This window comes from Leiobunum rupestre, chromosome 3 (genome assembly GCF_980474605.1).
Source record: "Leiobunum rupestre chromosome 3, qqLeiRupe1.1.hap1, whole genome shotgun sequence".
Classification (NCBI taxonomy): domain Eukaryota; kingdom Metazoa; phylum Arthropoda; class Arachnida; order Opiliones; family Sclerosomatidae; genus Leiobunum; species Leiobunum rupestre.
The window spans coordinates 33814813-33820111 of record NC_143386.1 but is presented as its reverse complement, the minus strand read 5'-3'; the positions used below and the strand labels follow the sequence as shown (position 1 = coordinate 33820111).

The window sequence follows — 5299 nt, the reverse complement described above, 5'->3', positions numbered from 1 at the left end:
GTATGTGCTCCTCCAAAGCCGATGTCTTCCCTGAGTTCCCGCTTTAAAATCCTGAATTGTCTGCTATCAACCTTTTGACCTTTAAACCGAGACGCCATCTAGGCAATCCGCAACGAAATGAAAAAATGTAAACGACACGCGCGAAAATTTAAAATCTCTGTTGAGAAGTCTGAACGGTGTAAGAAATCGAAAGAACGTCATATTTTCACCTAGTCTGAACGCTGCTTTATACTTATGGGGGCCATATTATTGACTAATGAAAGAAGCGCCTACTTTTTTAAGATTTTTAAAGGTTGCCGAAATCTCACAGCGGAAAGTGTTCGGGATAAGGTGATTACTGAAGCCGTTTGCAGATCCTTCGGGTCTGAGAACATTGATGGAGAGGTATGAAAATAAAATATTCTAATTTAGTGGTTATTTGTTTTAATTACCCACTTAATGTAAATAATAATTGATAATATTAAAAAGATATAAATTAAATTTCATTAATGTAAATTAAACGAATGTTTTACGAAAACTGAAAAAAAAAATGCCGCTGATGTCTGTTCGTAAAGGTCAACAGTGTCACGGTTTTCAAAGGGACATCGCGTTGAAAATATTTCGAAAATATAGGAATAAATTTCCGGTGACAGAAAATTCAGTCAGAAAACCAGCCATTTTGAGGAAACCACAACCGTGGCGCCATCTTTACATTCATTGATGGACTATTATAGGAAATAATAAATTCCTAGGGGTCTCGGGGCCGCCAGTACCCCCAATTTAAAAGATAAATATTTAAAGAAATTTTTCATGTCGACTTTTCCGATTTTTGGCCACAAATACTGGTAAACATCTGATTTTTATAATCCGTTCATCTTTATATAATAAAATTTCCATCCCCTCATAAAAACTTGTTGAGGTTAACGGCAATAGTTAGTGTAGGGAGCTGTTGGCTCGCGTGGCTTGCAGGGCTTGTCACCACCCTCCTACGCATTGTAACCCGGCCACCTAAATTAAAGGCTTTAAAAGTCACTCGATGACTTAGGCCTAAGGTGGAGCCTTGGGTATTAGCCTAGCTGATTATTATTATTATTAAGTGCGTTAGCTGATAAATATTGGTTCTGCAACTAATCTAAATACGGCGAGAGTGAAATTAAAACCGTAGGTGTAATCTCTAGTATATTCTTACCAACCTGGGCAGTATTATCGATTTATTGGCGAAATCAGTGGTGGATTAACCAAAAGGTTGAGTAGGCCTAAGCCTAGGAGTCCAGGACTTACCAAAAGGTAAGGGGCGCCCAAAAAGAAGCTAGAGGAAGCAAGATCGGAAACGTCCTAAGCTAAGGGGACCGGGTGGTAGTTAATCCGACAATGGGCGAAATTGTGTGATTTTATCTCAGTGGAAACCCCGCTTAATGGATATCTGCTTGGATCCTTTCTTTAAGCACTTTTAAGATGATAATCAACACAAACGTAGTACAGCACGCAGTTAATTTGAAGAATAATTTCATAGAAAACCCATATTTATGCAAAATCACTTGAAATCATTTCATTCCAGTGTTAATATTGGCATTAGTAGGACTTTAATACCTTTATCTAGTCAATTTTCAAGTTTGAACCGACCAAAACGTTCGACGGGTAATTAAATAAGTGATGTTTCCAGTGAAATATATGAGAAAGGTATTGCCCTCTGATCTCACGATTCCTAAGCCAGTGTTAGAGCTCAAGGCAAAGCGAACTACGTAACGGTCTTAGCGGAATTCATAATTTGTCATATCATCGCGTGCTGCTTTGGGATTTCCACATGTTTCCAATTTTTGTTAAAGTAATTATAATAATATTAATAATAATCAGCTAGACTAATACCCAAGGCACCATCTTAGGCCCAATTCATTTAGCGAATTTTAATGCCTTTCAACAGGTGATTTGTACTTTTTATTGCAAGCTCAATGTCTTACTGCACTTACTTTTGTCATTTCAACCATGGTCTCGTGCTCTGCGTGAGTTGTGAGTTGTACTCCATAGAATTAAATGCGTAGAATGAACACTTTTACAGGCGCATGCTTAATCAGGAAACCGAAAGTGCAGTCCACCAAACCCCATACCAAGAGCCTATTGAAAACAACCAACAGCATTCGATATAAGTAAAGGTGCACTCGCTAAAAGCGTATTTAGAGTGTTTCAAAGAAGGCAAGGAAGTAACTGAAAACATTTAGAAAATCTAATTTAAAAATTAACTAGTTTTAAACGCAAAGTGGAATAATAACTAATTATGGATTTTACTTACAAACAAAAGACTACAAAAAATTCAACTCCACCGAAAACATATTCTTAGTGTTTTTTTTCGGGTGTGCATGGTTGCTTTGGCCATATTGTCCTTAGTGGTTTTTGGGCTTACGCGGCACAGGCGTTCACCATTTACGGTTATAGAAACAACGCTGCCAACCCAAATTTCCCCAATTTATTAAAATTTAAATCAGTGTTCGAAAATTAACGATAAAATAAATTTCCGGGTTTCCCGCTTTCGAAAGGCTTTTTGAATTTGGGGCTAGGAAGAAGGGGAACATTTCGTGGAAGCGTGACTGCCATCTTCATCACTTCGCGACTTCTACACCCTTACGAAAATGACTTGATCCAATTTTGGACCTTGGATCCAATTTGTATCAAGCTATATCGCGTAGGGATCAAATAAGGATCAAATAATCTTTATCAAATTTGGATCCAAAAAAATCTTAAGTAAGAATTGAATCCAAGTAGGTTCCAAATTAATTTGATCAAATAAAATTGTATCAAATTTTGATCCAAAAATCTTTTAACTAAGAATTGAATCCAAGTTTGATCCAAATTAATTTGATCAAATAAAATTGTATCAAATTTGATCAAAAAAATCTTTTAACTAAGAATTGGATCCAAGATTTATCCAAATAGGTTTGATCAAATAAAATTGTATCAAATTTATATCCCAAAAATTTTCTAACTAAGAATTGGATCTAAGTTGCATTTAAATTAATTTGATTAAATAAAACTATATCAAATTTGGAGTCAAAAAAATGTTATAATAAGAATTGGATTCAAGTTTGATCCAAATTAATTTGACCAAATAAAAATGTATCAAATTTGGATCCAATTGATATTTCGCCGGGACACTTTCTTGGAATCGTGTATGGAATCTTGTACGGTGTCGTCATCTACCGCCAGCGGTTAGAAACACTGAGAATAACTTAAGCCGGTGGCTTAAAGATATATTACTAAAATAGATGACAGCCACCGTACGTGTTTCTAGAAAGTGGTCCCAACCGTGACACCATAGCGGATATCAATTGAGTGTTCAAGAATCAAGAGTATACATTCCTAACTCAATGGTATAAACATAATTATAGAAGGCTATAGGATATTAGATGACTACTTTTTATATGAAATAAAATTTGTAAAAAGACGAATACTCATGGAGTTGTTATTTCAAAAATTGTATTAAATTTTTTTCTTAACAGGAGCTTTCGAGCTCGAGGCTCTTTATCAATAAAGAGCCTCGAGCTCAAAAGCTCCTGTATATTTGGTGGCGTAGTACCAACTTTATGAAGTAATCAGTTCTTAATATTAAGTTAATAAGAACCATTTATGAGCTGCATTTCAGAGAGTAATAAAATACGCGGAAAGGTAGAATAGTCCACAATGAAAAGGGACCAAAAAGCTAAACCCTCAACAAATTTTAAGAAATTTAAAAACTTACAAATAACTTGTACTAATATGTCTTCGAGCAAACATAAAGACGTGAATTAATTCTCAAGCAGCAGTTTTAATATTTGCGTAACCCTAGGTGGCGCTCGGGGCTTGCTTGGTTGAAGGAAGACAGAGGCAGAATCCCGATGTGGACCTGAAGCAACAAGCACTTGACTTATTTGAGGTAAAGTGTGCAAAATCTTTGCGTATCGGCTTCCCGAAGCCAGTTATTTATATTCCTTTTTAAACTCGTCAAAAATAGCACCTTTAATTTAAAATATGACTTCTTTTCAGAAATGTAAAACAAGTAATTACACCAAAGAAATCGACTAAATATTTCTGGATTTGAATTTTATATTTCAAACATAATTATATAAATTTTATTTTCGATAACAATCGTAATTTATAAAAACGATGGTATTTTCCCACTGGAAACTAACAATATCTTGAATAAATGTTATTTTTGGTTATAGGACTTCATAAGTACGAATATCGTGACCCTGGAAAACAATTTCTATGGTAATAGAAAAATTCTACATATGGAAAATAAAGAATTAAATAATTGTAATAAGAGAAAACACGTTGGTTGTTAAAAAGATGCCCCAAGAAGAGGCTTATCAAATTAAAGAAATGAGATTTTTTAAATGAAATTTGTACAGAGAAACTTAACTGACAACCGGATAAGTTGGGGGTTCAGAATCAGAAGACGTTTTGTAATCAGTGCCACGTATTAAATTTTGAATTTAAGAAATCGCCATTTTGAAGACCAAGATCCTAATTTTCCAGGACGAGATCGGCTTGTTTATATTAGTAATTTTTTATTTTAAGATTTTAATATATTTTCGAGATAAACCTGCTGATGGTCAAGATCGACGTTTATAGTTCAGATTGCTAATATAAACACCCCTGACCAGTGGGGACGCTAGGGGTTTTTGGTCAAGTAGGTGATTCATCCTGAAAATTTAAGTTTATCTGCTCCTTATAAGAATCTTCGGTAGAAATACAAAGGATTTAAAATTACCCTGTACAAAATTTTCACGAAATTTATATTTTTCAATGACCATATAGCCTGTTTGGGCACCCTTGACCAGAGACAAAGCTAGGAATTTTTGGTCAAATGGGCCAAGTAAGTGGACGCCCGGTTTTTATTTTTAACCCCTTAGAAGGATTTTCAGTCTCGTTGCTATTTCCTAGTGCTATCCAAATATAGTGGTTCAGCCTCTAAATTTAAGTTTATACGCTTCCTATAATAACTTTCGGTGGAATTATAAAGGATTTAAAAATTACCCTCCAAAGAAGTTACGAAATTGATGCATTTGGGGCCCGTTTAAAATTTAAAGGTAGGCCAAGGCATACCTGTCCTATCCTCTGGTATCATACTATTTATAAACCTACCACCGTGAGCCTAACTATAAGAGTGGGGTGGCGGAGTGGTTAGCACTTTCACCTCACAGCAAGTAAAACCGGGTTCGATCCTAGCTTGTGGCAAAGTTCTCTCCCCCACAGACTGGCTTAAGGGGTTTTCACCCCGAGCTTTACGGTTTGCTCTTCCATAGAAACTTTTTAAGGTTAACGGTAATCGTTAGTGGCATGAAGAGCT

The 5299-nt window shown here is 35.5% G+C and overlaps 1 long non-coding RNA gene across 1 annotated transcript; it reads left to right on the top strand.

Moving 5' to 3' along the window:
* The first annotated feature begins 231 nt into the window (after positions 1 to 231).
* On the top strand, positions 232 to 4044 carry LOC149951552 (uncharacterized). Its single transcript, XR_016479921.1, has 3 exons — positions 232 to 384; positions 3797 to 3883; positions 3994 to 4044. It is a non-coding gene; the product is annotated as an uncharacterized LOC149951552 (long non-coding RNA).
* The last annotated feature ends 1255 nt before the right edge of the window (positions 4045 to 5299 follow it).